Source organism: Scyliorhinus torazame, chromosome 6 (genome assembly GCF_047496885.1).
Source record: "Scyliorhinus torazame isolate Kashiwa2021f chromosome 6, sScyTor2.1, whole genome shotgun sequence".
NCBI classification, from domain to species: Eukaryota; Metazoa; Chordata; class Chondrichthyes; order Carcharhiniformes; family Scyliorhinidae; genus Scyliorhinus; species Scyliorhinus torazame.
Window position 1 is genome coordinate 127518738 of NC_092712.1, and position 17113 is coordinate 127535850.

At 46.9% G+C, this 17113-nt stretch overlaps 1 long non-coding RNA gene and 1 pseudogene across 1 annotated transcript in view; both read right to left on the reverse strand.

Moving 5' to 3' along the window:
* Positions 1 to 470: 470 nt before the first annotated feature.
* Positions 471 to 17113, reverse strand: part of LOC140425014 (uncharacterized) — a 53103-nt gene continuing 36460 nt past the window's right edge. Inside the window, exons 2-3 of the long non-coding RNA XR_011947743.1 lie at positions 986 to 1067; positions 471 to 569 (exon numbers count right to left, since the gene is read on the reverse strand). This is a non-coding gene — a long non-coding RNA (uncharacterized lncRNA). The remainder of the gene's footprint in view (positions 570 to 985; positions 1068 to 17113) is intronic.
* LOC140425644 (signal transducing adapter molecule 2-like) lies at positions 9012 to 10557 on the reverse strand (annotated as a pseudogene).

A 17113-nucleotide genomic window follows, 5' to 3' on the forward strand; every position in this document is an offset into this window, starting at 1 on the left:
AGCTGGAAATCCGAGCCAGTTCCCACAGAAGATCTAAGTGGCAGCCAGTTGATCTTCCCAGGTCGGAGGCAGTGGGCATGGGCTGCCTCCATCAGCCCTTTCCAGTCGGAGACAGGTTGGCACCAGTCATTGCCAGTTGCATTTGCTTTTTCCAGCTGTTATTTGTAGTTTCTCGCCTAAATCAGTTGAGCCCAGTTTATGAAAGGGAAATATATAGGGAACCCATCCCCAATAACAAATGAAGGTATTGTGCAACAGCACAATGATGTGTGCAATTGTAAAAAATAAACGAATGAAGAAACTGAAAGAGCCACTGACTGTAGCTGTAAGTTTCAAACTCTTATTGGGAAAATACAATTAACTTGAAGGTAACATAAATCAGACATTTTAATGAATAAACACTTTACAACATTTATATATTTTCCACCACATCCACCTCGAGGACGTGTCATTTTTTTTTTTGTAGAGGCTTTGTATTTTATCTGAAATCTAGTTAGTCATCCTCTTAATTGGTTTTGTCACAACCTCCGTACTTTGCCCCTGGGTTTGCAAATGGTAGCTGAAGCATACTGGTGAGAGAGGAGAAACAGATTAAGCAAGGATTTACTTAAGCCTTTAGGCAAAGCACAAGATGAACATTCAATAACAGACAAGTGAGAAAAATAAAAGTAGATCAGAGACAGAAGAAGGTGACAAGACTTTATGTTAAGATGTGTTTCTGAGTGGATTCCTTTGGCAGCATTCAACGTTTGTGGCGAAAGCGCTGGTTTTGCAGCTCCCACATTTAATGTTATTGGCTCTCCAGCTGTTGTTGGCACTGTTGCTTTTGGTGCAAGAAAAAAAAAAATCATTAGTCCCATTCTGGGAGGTCATTGAGCCAACCCACATTTATTTGATGCTGCTTTAGCAACAAAAGAAGATGTCAGTAACATACAAATAAATAAGTTGCCCAACTCTGAGAGTGTCACGTGCTTTATATTCTGACCTCGCTCTCTGATGCAGGGCGGCCCTCTCTTCCTTCATGCTCTCAACTTCCTGATCAGTCTCCTGAATCTCTTATCCCTTTCCTGAAATGGTTAACAAAATAATTTCACTGCACCAAAGTCAAACAGCATGAATACAATTAATTATATTCTATTTTATATAGTCAGTTACATTAAAGATATTAAAAGTACAAAGAGCACAGTTACTTATATGCTAAACCAAACTTCTTAACTCAACAGTAGCAAAGTATTTTTGCCCAAATGAATGGACATTCTAGAGGGAGATGTGGAGCGAAGCAGCAATTGTTCATCTGCTGGCAAACACCATGGGGTCAATAGTAGGACAGGTGAGTGAAATGGGAAGGAGGTTGTCTTCTAAACCCATCTGCCTTACAAGCCCAATAAGCTCAAGTCATACTTACCAGATATTGGAAGAATAGCCACTTGGGCTGCATACTATTTCAAAGATTTGTATAAGGGTTGATATTTCCTGGATTTTACATTTCATTGAGGCAAGATGGTCTCTCAAAATTGCCTTGAAACATCCCATTGTTCATATTTCCCATTCAACACTGGAGTCACTGGAGCCTTAATCAAGTTTCTTCCATGGCTGCATGTCCATGCAATCATCCACACTATGGTCAAGTGACTATACATACTGGAGGTGGATGTGGAGCTAAGCAGCAATTGTTGATCTGCTGGGAGAGTCTAGAGGGTCAGTAGTGGGAAAGGTGTACAACATGGGAAGGCGGCTTCCAAGATTGGCTCCCAGCGATGCATTGGGTGGGAAGGCCAGTGAGAGTTGAATAGGGAAATTGGGTTTGTTGCTCATAAAGAGACATTGGTGAACAACTCGATAGGTTCATTGCCAAGAGAGAGGGTGCAGAGAGAAGATGGAAGATAGTGCCAGCAGCAGGATAGCAGGAAAGTTGAGGAATAGTGAGTGGTTGGCAGTAGGGACTTGGGGAGCAAAGCATCCAAGAGGGGAAAAATAAAATGAGACATGACTGTCAACAGAAAATCAAGGGCACAGGAGAGATAAAATGAGAAGGATAAAGTGGAGAGAAAGAAAGCAGGCAACAAAAGTAAGGGACTCCGGTTTGGAGCGCCAAAATGCACAGACAAATGGACATTGAAAAACTCAGGTTACAGATTACATCAGCATGGCAAACATTAGGGTAGATCTGTCCAGTTATTAACAAAGAATAGGGAGAGACAGTCTCGGAGTTAAAACAGTTAAGATTAGAGGTTTTATGGTGTAATGAAGTTGGCTTGTAGACAGGGTAGAGTCAGCTTGAGACATTGATGAACGAATGGATAGTTTGGCAACAATGTTTTTTTAAACTTGTTCCTGGGATGTGGGTGTCATTGACTAGGCCAGCATCTATTGCCCATCCATAATTGCCCTTGAGAAAAGGGTGGTGAACTGCCTTCTTTAACTGTTGCAGTCCATGTTGTCCAGGTATATTCACAGTGCTGGTAGGGAGGGAATTCCAGAATTTTGACCCAGCGACAGTGGATTTCAAGTAGTTTGGAGGGGAACTTCCAGGCTGCAGTGTTCCCATATATCTGATACCTTTGTTCTTTGAGATGGTGGAGGTTTGGAAGGTGCGGCCCAAGGAGTTGGAGGGAGTTTCTGCAGTGTATCTTGGAGATGGTACACACTGCAGTCACTGTGTGTCAGTGGTGGAGGGAGTGATTGTGGATGGGGTGCTAATAAGTGGCCTGCTTTGTGCTGGATGGTGTTGAGCTTCTTGAGTGTTGTTGGAGCTTTATTCGTCCAGGCAAGTGGGAAGTATTCCATCAAATTCCTGACTTGTGCCTTGTAGATGGTGTGCAGGCTTTGGGGAGAGAGGTGGTGAGTTACCTACCACAGGATTCCTAGAATCTGACCAGCTGTTGTAGCCACAGCATTTCTATGGCTGGTCGAGTTCAGTTTCTGGTCAGTGGTAACCCTCAGGATGTTGATTGTGGGGGATTCAGTAATGGTAATGCAACTGAACGTCAAGGGGAGATGGTTCATAGAATCATAGAATTTACAGTGCAAAATGAAGTCATTCAGCCCATTGAGTCTGCATCGGGCCTTGGAAAGAGCACCCTATCCAAGCTCACACCTCCACCCTATCCCCGTGACCTCACGCAACCCAACCTTTTTGGACACTAAGGGCAATTTAGCATGGCCAATCCACCTAACCTGCACATCTTTGGACTGTCGGAGGAAACCCACGCAAACACGGGGAGAACATGCAGACTCCGCACAGACAGTGACCCAAGCCGGGAATTGAATCTGGGACCCTGGAGCTGTGATGCAACAGTGCTAACCATTGTGCTACCGTGCCGCCCGAGAGGATGGTTTGATCCTCTCTTATTAGGGATAGTTATTGCCTAGCAATTGTGTGGTGTACTTGTTACTTGCTGTTTGTCAGCCCAACCTTGGATACTGTCCAGATCTTGCTTCATTTGCACATGGACTGTTTCAGTATCCGAGGAGTCACAAATGGTGCTGAACATTGTGCAGCCATCAGTGATCATCCCCACTTCTGATCTCATGATGGAAGGAAGGTTATTGATGAAGCAGCTGAAGATGAGTGAGCCCAGGACACCATCTTGAGGAACTCCTGCAGTGATGTACTGGAACTGAGTTGATTGATCTCCAACCATGGCAGCACAGTGGTTAGCACTGTTGCTTCACAGCTTGTCTGCGTGGATTTCCTCCGGGTGCTCTGGTTTCCTCCCACAAGTCCCAAAGGATACGGTGTTAGGTGTTTTGGACATTCTGAGTTCTCCCTCAGTGTACCCGAACAGGCGTCGCAGTGTGGCGACCAGGGGACTTTCACAGTAACTTCATTGCAGTGTTAATATAAGCCTGCTTGTGACACTAATAAAGATTGTTATCACCACAACCATCTTACTTTATACAAAGAACAATACAGCACAGGAACAGGCCCTTCGGCCCTCCAAGCCTGCGCCCATCATGTGTCCTATCTAGACCAACCGCCTGTATCCTTCGATACCCCGTCTGCATGTGCCTATCCAGATAAGTCTTAAAGGTCGCTAACGTATCTGCCTCAACCTCCTCACTTGGCAGTGCATTCCAGGCCACCACCACCCTCTGTGTAAAAAAACTTCCCCCGCACATCTCCACTGAACCTGTCCCCCCTCACCTTGAACTTGTGCCCCCATGTAATTGTCATTTCCGCCCTGGGAAAAAGCCTCCAACTGTTCACCCTATCTCCCCGAATAATTTAATAAACTTCTATCAAGTAGTCCCTCAGCCTCCGTCTCTCTAGGGAGAACAATCCCAGTTTATTCAATCTCTCCTCATAGCTAATTACCTCCATACCAGGCAACATCCTGGTGAACCTTTTCTGTACTCTCTCCAAAGCCTCCACGTCCTTCTGGTAGTGCAGTGACCAGAATTGGACACAGTATTCCAAATGTGGCCTAACCAACGTTCTATATTACTGTAACATAATTTTCGAGCTTTAATACTCGATACCTCGTCCTATGAAGGCAGGTATGCCATATACTTTTTTACACCCATTTCCACCTGTGCTGCCACTTTCAAGGATCTGTGGACCTGCATGTCCAGACCTCTCTGTGTGTCTATGCTCCTGATGGTTCTGCCATTTATTTTATAGCTCCCACCTGAATTGGATCTCCCAAAAGGCATCACCTCGCATTTGTCCGGGTTAAATTCCATCTGCCATTTCTCTGCCCAATTTTGCAGCCTCAATTTTGCAGCCTATCTATATCCTGTTGTATTCTCTGACAATCTTCATCACTATCCGCAACTCCTGCAATCTTAGTATCACCTGCAAACTTGCTAATCAGACCCGCTACATTTTCTCCCAAGTCATTTAATTACAAAGAGCAGAGGCCCTGTGGAACACCACTAGTTACAGACCTCCATTCGAAAAAACATCCTTCCACTGCTACCCTTTGTCTTCTATGGTCACGTCAGTTCTGGATCCATTCAGCTAGTTCACCCCTGACCCCGTGTGATCTAATCTTTTGCAGCAGCCTGCCATGAGGGACCTTATCAAATGCTTTACTAAAGTCCATGTAGACAACACCCACAGCCCTTCCCTCATCAATCATTTTTATTACCTCCTCAAAACATTCAACCAAATTAGTGAGACATGACCTTCCTCGTACAAAACCATGCTGTCTGTCGCTAATAAGACCATTTACTTCCAAATGTTCCAAATGTCCTGGGAGACCTTGCCGTGGCGCTGTGTAGCCCCGGTTTCCACACACGTGGACCAGTCATAATGGCACTTGAGGGGTCTCCCATTCCATCAGAGGCCCAGGTGGTCAGGCACTCGGCAGGGTTATACCCTGGTACCCCTGATGTCACCTTGGCACCTTGCAACTGCCATGCTGGTAATCTGGTAAATCCACCCTGGCATGGGGATGGTTTAGCGCAGGGCTAAATCGCAGGCTTTGAAAGCAGACCAAGGCAGGCCAGCAGCACGGTTCAATTCCCGTACTAGCCTCCCCGAACAAGCACCGGAATGTGGCTTTTCACAGTAACTTCATTTGAAATCTACTTGTGACAATAAGCGATTTTCATTTCATTTCACTTTCATTTCATGTGCATAGATCCCAGGCGGGATTCTCCCTTCTGGGGACTAAGTCCCAATGCACGCCAGAAAACAGGCGGGAATAACTCCGGATTGTTCCTAGAAAGTTCGAGGTAATTCTCCATTTTCCAGGGGGCTAGCAGAGCCCCGGGACGCATCCGCAGCTCTGGCTGACGGCGGAGCCCTGCTGTACAGACCGCACAGCCGCGCATGCACATGGCGGCGGGCAGCGGGTCTGCGCATTCACACGGCGGCCGTCTTCGCGCCGGCCCCCACGCAATATGGCAGAGCCCTACAGGGGCCCGGAGCGGAGGAACATAGGCCCCCTCCAGAATGAGCACGCTGGCTGATCGGTCACCACGATCGCGGCCACCGTGGAAGCCGCCCCTGGAGTCGGATCCGCCCGCCGCCCCCCCCCCCCCCCACCACTACCAAGATGGCTTCCGCAGCCAGAACGCCGAGGTCCCTCCAGGTGGGACCACATGTGAACCACGCCGGCGGGACTTGGCGGAACTCGACGGGCACATGGCCTGTCAAGCGCGAGCCCCCAACCGGCAGCGTGTCAATCGCACGCGCGCAACCTGCGGCGATTCTTCAGTCGATGGAGAATCGCCTGCCGGCATGGGAGCCTATTTTGAGTTATTCTCTGCCTCCAAGCTGAGCGCGAGTTTGGAGGGTCGGAGAATTCTTTCCCCTATCTCTGATAATCTTTTCCAACAATTTCACTGTCACTGACGTCAAGCTCACTGGCCTATAATTACTCGGATTATCCTTGGAACCCTTCTTAAATAACAACATTGCCGATCCTCTACTCCTCTGGGATCTCACCTGTGGCCAATTAGGAAACAAAGATTTCTGTCAGAGACCCAGCAATTTCTTCTCTTGCCTCCCTCAGTAATCCGGGATAGATGCCATCTGGCCCTGGGGGTTTGTCTACCTTCATGCTTTTTAACACACCTAACACATCCTCCCTCGTAATAACAAACTGTTCTAAAGCATTTACACATCCCTCTGAAACATCACCAATTATCACATCCCTCTCTTTTGTGAATACCAATGCAAAATACTGATTAAGGACCTCACCTACTTCCTCTGGTTCTATACATAATTTCCCTTCTTTGTCCTTGAGTCAGGTAATACTCCAGAAGAGGGCTTTCCCCCTGATTCCATTGACTCCAGTTTTGCGAGGCCTCCTTGCTGTCACACTTTTTCAAATGCGACCTTGATGTCAAGGGCAGTTACTCTCACCTCACCTCTGGTATTCAGCTCTTTGTCCATGTTTGGATTAAGGCTGTAATGAAGTCAGGAGCTGAGTGATCCTGGCAGAACCAAACTGAGTGTCAGTGAGCTAAGCAAGTGCCTCTTGATAGCATTTTTTGATGACCTCTTCCATCACTTTACTGATGATTGAGAGTAGACTGATGGGCAATAATTGGTCGTGTTGGATTTTCCCTGCTTTTTGTGGACAAGGCATAACTGCCCGGTAGATGCCAGTGTTGTAGCTGTACTGGAATACTTTGGTTAAGGATGGCAAGTTCTGGAGTAAGGCCAGAAAGCTAGACGCCAGTTAAGTTGGCTCAGGTTAGTTATAGGGGCTAGGGCAAATACTGTGTAACACTTCCCTTATAGGTTAACCCAGACCTTGAGAAACCCCAGAGTTCACAGGAGGGTGATGACAGTTCAAAGAAAAGAGAAGTAACCTTGCACAATACATGTGGGCCAAGAGGAAAATTACCCCGGTCCCCAAAAATACTTCTTTCTCTAAGATCACATCCACCCTGACCCCGTCAGACACTTGCTACTTGAAGACACATATACCTACCCTGACTGGGCTAGAACCTCCACTAGGATTGGACTCGTCTCCAGGTGTTGGAGATGGGGAACAGTCACTAATCTCCCACACTCCAGCTAACAGTTGAACATTCCTTATCTGTGGCAGCACCCTACTAGCCGTTAAGCCAGTCAAGAATGCTGTAAAAGAAATGCAAGCAAAACTCCACAGACAGCCAAATCTTTGCACCCACACCCACCATTTCCCACTTGACCTTTCCCCTCCTGGTTTGAAGAACCCAGCCATGCAAAATTGATCCACTATCAGTGATAATCAAGATATAACTGAGCACACTGGATACCACAAAGACCTAGGGCGGGATTCTCCTGTACCCGGCGGGGGGGGGGGGGGGGGGGGTGTCCCGGCGGTTGAACCACTCCGGCGTCGGGCCACCCCAATCCTCCGCACCTTTAGGGGCTAGGCCCGCCCCAGAGTGGTGGGCGCCCCGCCGGCTGGCATGGAAGGCCTTTGGTGCCACGCCAGCCGGGGCCGAAGGGACTCCGCCGGCCGGCGCGTGTCCGCGCATGCGCGGGAGCGTCAGCGGCTGCTGACATCATCCCAGCGCATGCGCGGGGGGGGGGGTTCACCTACGCATCGGCCATGGCGGAGGCTGATGGTCGGCGCATAGGAAAAGAGTGCCCCACGGCACAGGCCCGGTGGGCCCCGATCACTGGCCAGGCCACCGTGGGGGCATCCCCTGGGGCCAGATTGCCCCGCGCCCCACCCCCCAGGATCCCGGAGCCCGCCCGTGCCGCCAGGTCCCACCGGTAAGGGACCTGGTTCAATTTACGCCGGCGGGACTGGCATAGAAGCAGCGGGACTTCGGCCCATCGCGGCCCGGAGAATCGCCGGGGGGGAGCCCGCCGACCGGTGCAGTGCAATTCCCGCCCCCGCCGAATCTCCGGTGCCGGAGAAGTCGGCGGCCGGCGGGTGCGGGATTCACACCGTCCCCGGCGATTCTCCTACCTGGCGGGGGTCGGAGAATCCCGCCCCTAATTGCCCAACAATATCCCAGCTGTGGACCTGAAGACTTGTACTCGAGAACACACCATGCCTCATGCAGGTTGCTCCTAGCCATGCTTTAATCCAAGCTGTGGCATCAAGAAACCCAATAAACATGGAGCCAATGGGAATTGTAAGAAAACACCCCTATTTTGGAGTCATATCTTCCACAAAGGAAGATGATTGTGTTAGTTGGGGATGAATCATCTCAGCCCCAGGATATCACTGCAGGAGTTCCTCAGTGTAGTGTCCTCAGTCCAGCCATCTTCTGTTGCTTCATCAATGACCTTCCCTCCATCATAAGGTCAGAAGGGGGGGATGTTCACTGAATACTACATGTTCAGTTCCATTTATAACTTCCTCAGAAAATGAAGCCGTCTGTGTCCACATGCAGCAAGACTTGGACAAGAGTTAAGCTGGGGCTGCTAAGTGGCAATTAACAGTTCCTCCACACAAATGCAAGGCAATGACCAACTCCAACAAGAGAAATTCTTGCCACCTCTCCATAACATTTTTTTTAACTGTCACTTTTTATGAAAGCAAAAGGGAGGGAGAAATAAAGCTGTCCGCAGCAATTGTCCATCAAAAGGGACATCTCGAATGCAGACCTTACTCATGAGTGCCGTGCTCCCACTGCGAGTCACAAAATCTCAGCAGGGCAGCACCTAGCACAATAACACGGAAACCAGGATATCTGCTGAAAGAAGCACACCAGGTGTACTTCTCTGAAAGCAGAGGCTGCTGAAAATAGTTCAGGGTGTTGCTGAGGGACATGCTGGGCTTGGGGTGCCATGGAGTAGCTTGCAGCTGGAGGTTCACTGACGGTAGTGTTCTGATAAATGGACATGTCATTATTCAGTCCTGCTTGCGATATTTCGGGGGTTTGCTGGTCCTGTCATCACTTGAAGGTTTGCCATTTGGTTCATGTATGCTTGTGGCAGTCCAGTGGCTCATGCAGGGTATCTGACTGTTCTGGGTTGCAAGGCTGCGTTTATGGTCAGGGGTAGAGACCTCAGTGCACCAATCTGCTAAGGTCCTAAACTGTAGCTGTGGCTGGTTGCCACCTGCGAGATGCCCGTTGACATGTAAGCCACACTCTGGATCTGGCCTGCATAGGAACAATGACTGACTGTTGTGTATATTAAGCCTGAGCCTGAGCTTGGGACTGGCTCTGAGGCTTGGAGTACATGGAGGAGTACATAGGAACGTCATTCATCAATTTGTTGTACAGCTCCACGGCTTCTAAAACCTTGACGTCAAGCTCCGAGTGCTTGCTGTCCAGCACTTCAAGCTTCTCGTCAATAATTGGCCCCATTTTCTGACAGACATCTTCCAGATGTAATAGTTCGGCCGAGTCTGTTGATCGGTTGGAATTGCATCTGGAAGCAACTGCAATACCTCGTCCACCTTTTCCTCATCGACATAAACCGGCTCAGCCTCCGAAGGCTGAATGTCTTGTCAGTTGTCTCCTCTGCCACAAAAACCTTCTCTGGCTCGATACAACTTTCAAAGGAAATAGCCCGACTCCTCGTTTTGGCTCTCCTCTCCACAAGTTAGGGTCATTATCATCGAAAATGTTGATAGTTTCTCTGGCTTTAAAAGTAAGCTCTTCGTCCTCAACAATCTCAAAGTCGTACTGGGCATGAACCATGTGGAGTTTAGTTCTGTGGCTGTTTGAAGCAGTTTTTGTTGTTGGGTAGAGAGACTTGGGGCTGGATTCTCCAAACGACGCCAAAATCGTGTTCCGCAACCGGCCGGAGAATCCAAGTTTCCAACGAAATCGGGGGTGACGCCGCTTTCAGGATGTTCCACCCCCTCCAAAGCGACGTATTCAGAGAGTACACCGCACCACGTATCGACGGCACCCTCCCGATGCTCTGCCCCCGAACGGCCGCGTTCCCAACGCCGTGGGTCTCTCATGGTCTCACCCGTCGGGAACTCGGTGTGGCGGTTGTGGACTCAGTCCAGTGCCACCACAGTCGAGGAAGGGCCGATCCGCGGGCAAGGGGGGACATTATTTGGGGCTGAGGGTACGGTGGGGGGGGGGGGGGGTCCGGGGCACGCATGGCCATGGTCAGGTAATTCCTTTTCCCCCCCATGACATTTAATGACATTACCATCTCTGAACCCCAACATCATCACCTGGGTTTACCATTTTCGAGAAACCTCACTGAAGAAGTCAGATAAATGGTGCAGCGACAAGGGCTGGTCAGAGGCTGGGATTTATGTGGCAAGTAACTAATCTCTTGACTCCCAAAGCCTGTCTGCCATCTACAAGGGACAGGTTTGGAGCTTGATGGAACAGTCCAAACTTTCCTGGATGAGTGCAGCTCCAACAACATTTAAGAAGCTCAACACTATCCAGGACAAGGCAGTCTGATTGACTGGGACCCCATAAAGCATCTGAAATATTCCCTCTCTCCACCACCGGCACATTGTGTTCGTAGTGTGTACCATCTACAAGATGCACTGCAGCAACTCACCAAAGCTCCTTCAGCATCACCTCCCAAACCTAAAACCTCCACCACCTAGAAGGACAAGGGCAGCAGGTGCATGGGATTACCACCAGTTGCAAATACCTCTCAGTCCTACACCAGCTTTATTCAAAAATATCATTATTTCTAGGTCAGAAACCTGGAATTCCTCCTCTAATAGCACTGTGGATTACCTGTACCACACACAGGCCAGCAGTTCAAGAAGGTGGTTCACTATCACCATCTCAAAGGCAATTGGGGATAGACAGAAATACTGGCGTTGCCAGCAATGTCCACACTCCATTAATGAAAAATATAATAATTCACTCCATTCTTCTAAATCTATTGGCTGGAAATTGGATTCAGTCCATTCCTTCCCACTATGTTTCTGGTCCTGCCAAGGTGGAGGGACAGCCAGCATCTTCCATACAGCTTCCTTTCCGATTTAAAGAATTTGAAAAACTGGAGGTATGCCTCCCTCTCTGAGTTTCATGCTGTAATGCAGGCCTGGACACCTCCAAAATGGACTTGACAACTGTACGTCCTGTGGTCTTTATGCTTCTTCTATTTAGGTCCATCCCTAATTGGCATTTTCCAGGCCAGAGCTTTGAAGTCCCTGGCCCCAAGCCTCACTTTCTCCACACCAAACATAGGCCCCACCCCAAATACACACCAATGAAAACTAATCATTAAGTCGGGACTTGGTGTATTTGGGCCCTGACCTAGCTTTCTGTCTCCTTGCTGCATCGGTGTCATGGCAGGAGTACACAAGAAGAACTGTTCCATTTTAGCCCAAATGTCTAGGTTTACTTATTAAGAATGCTCAGTTGTGTATGGTACTGAGGAGAAGAGATCCATGTTCAAACACAGTCCATTGTGATCATGCTAACTCACCTGCTGTGCATTTCCAGCATTTTCTGATCTCTTTCTAAGCTAGAGCATGAAAACAGCTATTATCACATTTGTGTGGAACAGCTAAATCATGAAGACATGCCATGCCTATTGTTCTGCTTACTAATCATTACATTACTTATTTTTCTCACATTGTATTACACATAATTACATCCTAAATCCATACAGCGTTAAGGCTTTTATCATTTTATGGAAAAGCCATGCTGGAACTTTGATCACAAAACTAGGTTCCACTAGTATTTATGCACGAATGCTCCAATTTTATAAGCCTTTCACACATAGAAACATAGGAAATAGAAGCAAGTGAAGGCCATTCAGCCCCTCAGGTCTGCTCAACCTTCATCATGATCATGGCAGATCAAGTTTGATACCCTGATCCCGCCTTCCCCCCACATCCCTTGATCCCTTTAGCCCCAAGGGAACCCCTATACCTAATTCCTTTTTGAAATTACACAAAGTTTTGGCCTCAACTACTTTCTGTGGTAGCGAATTCCACAGATTCACCACATTCTGGGTGAAGAAATTTCTCCTCACCTCAGTCCAAAAAGGTTTACCCTTATCCTCAAACTATGATCCCTAGTTCTGGACTCCCCCACCATCAGGAACATTCTTTCTGAATCTGCCCTGTCTAATCCTGTTAGAATTTTGTAAATTTCTACAAGATTCCCTTTCACTTTTTTCAACTCCAATTAATGTAATCCTACACAAATTAGTCTCTCGCATTTGACAGTCCTGCTATCCCAGGAATCAGCCTGGTAAACCTTCGCTGCATTCCCTCCACAGCAAGGTGTGGCCTTACCAATGCCCTACACAAGTGCAGTAAACCATCTCTATTTCTATACTCAAATCCTCTGCCGTGAAGCCCAACATATCATTTACCTTCTTTACTGTCTGCTGTACCTGTGCGCTTACTTTCACCGACTGATGCATGAAGACACCCGTTTAAATAATAATCTACCTTTCTATTTTTGCTACCGAAGTGGATAACCTCACATTTATCCACTTTATACTGCATCTGCCATGCATGTGCCCACTAACCCAGCCTATCCAGATCCCGTTGAAGCATCTCTGCATCTTCCTCGCAGCTCACCTTCCAGTCAACTTTGCATCATCTGCAAGCCAGTCCTTCAGTTTTGGCCTTTTGAGCTACCCAGCGCTTCCACTATTGGATAAATATCAGAGGCCTTGTCTCTACTGTCTGGGCCACCCTCTTCACTCTCCACCTTTTCAAAAACCATGGGCGGAATCAGTGAATGCAATTCGGCGGAGAATCACGTGTCAGCCAAAAATCAAGGCCCGTGCTGGGAGCCCGACAGAATGCCATGCTCTCGTACCTCGACAATGGCGTGAATGCATCCCACACCACACGCAGGCATGGGCATGCAGATTTTACAGTAAATGCCGTTAGCATATCATTAACTGGCCCGACCAGGCAATTTCCGGGCCCTCCATGATGCTCCTCCTCCGTCAGGAGGAATTATTAATGTGGAGGTTCACTTGTGGTATTTTAAATTGGGAAACATTCAGCTTGGCTGTTGAGGGAGAGAGAGGAAGTACGAAAATGGTCCCCTCTCATTATGAAGAGCTTCGAGAGATTGGTCATGAGGCAAATCAACTCCATACTCCCAGAATGTCTTGATCCACAGCAATTCGCATACCGCCACAACCGGTCCACAGCAGAAGGCATCTCCCTGGCCCTACACTCATCCATGGAGCATCTCAATAACAAGGACCCCTACATCAGACTCCTATTATTTGACTACAGCTTGGCCTTCAACATCATAATCCCAGCCAAGCTCATATCAAAGCTCCAAAGCTCAGGACTCGGCTCCTCACTCTGAAACTGGATCCTCGACTTTCTGACCCATAGACCACAATCAGTAAGGATAAACAACAACATCTCCTCCATGTTAGTCCTCAATACCGGAGCCCCGCAAGGCTGTGTACTTAGCCCCCTACTATACTCTCGATACACACACGACTGTGCAGCAAAATTTGGCTCCAACTCCATCTACAAGTGTGCTGATGACACAACCATAGTGGGTCGGATCTGGAACAAGATGAGTCAGAATACAGGAGGGAGATAGAGAACCTAGTGGAATGGTGTAACAACAACAATCTATCCCTCAATGCCAACAAAACTAATGAGCTGGTAATTCACTTCAGGAAGCAAAATACCGTACACCTCTCCTGTCAGCATCAACGGGGCCGAGGTGGAGATGGTTAGCAGTTTCAAATTCCTAGGGGTGCACATCTCCAAAAATCTGTCCTGGTCCACCCACATCGACACTACCACCAAGAAAGCATAACACGGCCTACACTTCCTCAGGAAACTAAGAACATTCGGCATGTCCACATTAACTCTCAACAACTTTTACAGATGCACCATAGAAAGCATCCTATCTGGCTGCACCACAGCCTGGTATGGCAACTGCTCGGCCCAAGACCGTAAGAAACTACCGAGAGTCATGAACACCGCCCAGTCCATCATCCAAACCCCCCTCCCATCCATTGATTCTGTCTACATCTCCCGCTGCCTTGGGAAAGTGGGCAGCATAATCAAAGACCCCTCCTACCCGGGTTATTCTCTCTTCCAACTTCTTCCATCAGGCAGGAGATACAAAAGTCTGAGAACACGCACACACAGACTCAAAAACAGCTTCTTCCCCGCTGTTACCAGATTCCTGAATGACCCTCTTATGGACTGAACTGACCTCTTCAAACATCTTATCTACGGAGTAGTACTGCACTCCTGTATGCTTCACACGATGCCTGTGTCTATGTGTTTACATTGTGTATTTATGTAAGCCTTACGTTTTTTTTCATGTACAGAATAATCTGTCTGGACTGTACACAGAACAATACTTTTCACTGTTTCTTGGTACACGTGACACTAAAACAAATCCAAATCCAAAGTGTCCAACATAGTTATAGTGTGCTCACAGTTGTGCCGCAAGGGTAGGGGTGGGGGTGGGGTGTAGTGATCTGCATATCTTTTGTATGTAAAGGGTTAACATACAGAAGTAACAGCTAGATAACCACTGGATGGCAGCACCAGGTATGGGTATAAAAGATAAACTCAAGAAGAGTTCCTGCCACTTCGTATTAGGAGTGACTGGTGAACAGAGGTAGAGAGAGATAGCTTAGTATGCAGGTGCAGTTAATCATTATTATATATATTGAATCTTGTTAATCTTATCTACATTTATAGTTATTGAAGAGGGAACAAACTCCAGAGTTAAATTTTTATTGTTACTCAATAAACAGTATTTGCTTTATTTGAAGACTTCCAAGTGTTACTGAACATCACGCATATAACCATTCTGGCAGAAAGCAAATGAGTAACAAGATATTACACAACGTAATATAACATGGCACCAGGGATTCACTTCAGGAAAACCAGCTAGATTAGATTAGAAATAGAACAACTTCGTACCAACTATTCAACTGGGGAAGCTTCACAGCATTTGGATCCTTTGTAGAAAAATCACCTCTGGACCACGTTCAAGCTCCACATCAACTCAAGACAACTGGTAATCTTAATTCCAATTGGAAATAGTTCAAACAACAGTTTCAGATTTATTTAGAGGCTCATGATTTAACCACCGCTACTGAGGCGAAGAAGATTGCATTGCTTTTCTCAATGTCAGGACAGCAGGCAATAGAAATTTATAACTCTTTTATCTACCCTGAAGGGGAGGACAAAAGCAAATTTGATATAATAGTTAACAAATTTGCTGACCATTGCAAAATTCAGACAAATGAAATCTTTGAAAGATTCAGATGCACCAAACATTTGCAAAAAAATGGGGAATCATTCACCAGCTTTGTCACTGATTTAAAATTATTAGCGCAAACTTGTAACTATGCAGCATTGCACGATTCGCTGATCCGTGATCAAATTGTGTATCGCATAAGTGATGAGAGTCTAAGAGAAGCATTATTAAGACAGCAAGATCTAACGCTGAAAATCGCTATTGAAAAATGTTTAGCCCATGAGCAGAGTAAAAACCAGTACATTGAATTTTATCACCGTGAAAAAGGCGCGAAACTCAACAACGAGTTCGAGAGTGTTAAAATGGTGTCGCAGGCAGTAAAGAAGCACGTTTCGGACTGCAGCTACCTTGCGTGCGTACATTCCAACCCAGCACATACGCACTTCGCCAGAAAATGCGAGACGTAAGAGAAAAAGTCCGCGCATGCGTGAACGTGTCTCATGCGTCAGAGAGACGACGTCATGACGTGTTACCGATGTGGCAACGCCCACTTAAAAAGGAAATGTCCGGCTCAAGGCAAACAATGTTTAAAGTATTGAAAACCCAATCACTATGCATCACAATGCAGATCTTCATCACGATTTCAAACTCCGAAACCAAAACAAAGGAACATCAACGTTCGAAGTGTGGATTCGGCGGAGAAGAAAACCGAAGAGAATTATTCATCAGAAGAGGACATTTTCTCATTAGAAAACACGTTTTTCATGGGAATGATTGAAAGAAGTGAGGAATCTAAAGCTACAACAAGCACTCCTGAACCAGTCAACATGATCAAGTCTAGCAATGAATGGAATTCTGTAGTGCAAGTTAACAATTTTCTCATATTGTTCAAGCTTCACACAGGGGCTTCAGCCAATCTACTTACAAGCATGTATCTCAATACGATTCCAGGAGAATATGAGATGCTTCCAGCTGCATGTAGACTGAAGGACTACAATGGTAATCAGATCGCTTCAATGGGATCATGCCATCTCAAAGTCACAAGCAAGAGAATATAGAAGACACTGCGATTTGAAATTGTGACAAATGAAAAATCTACACTGTTAGGCGCACAGGCTTGCAAAGACTTGCTGCTCGTTCAAAGGATCTACACAACTACTCAGGATGCATTAAACATGGAAGAAGAAATGCAGCATATCCTACAACAGTACCCTGATGTATTTAAAGATATGGGCACATTACCTTTCCAGTACAAGATCTTACTAAAAAAAGATGCCAAACCAGTAATTCATCCGCCGAGGGGAGTTCCAGCACCTTTGTGAGGAAGGTTAAAACTAGAACTTGACCGACTCGAATCACAAGGTATCATCTCTCGAGTCACGCAGCCGACTGACTGGGCCAGCTTACTAGTAAGCGTTAAAAAAACATCTGGAGATCTTCGAATCTGCATAGATCCGAAAGATTTAAATAAAAATATTCGTAGGGAACACTATCCCATCCGTAAGCGTGAAGAAATCACGTGTGAGATGGCGAATGCTCGTATCTTCACAAAACTCGACGCTTCTGCTTCAACCGCATGCCTTTTGGAATAATATCTGCTTCAGAGATT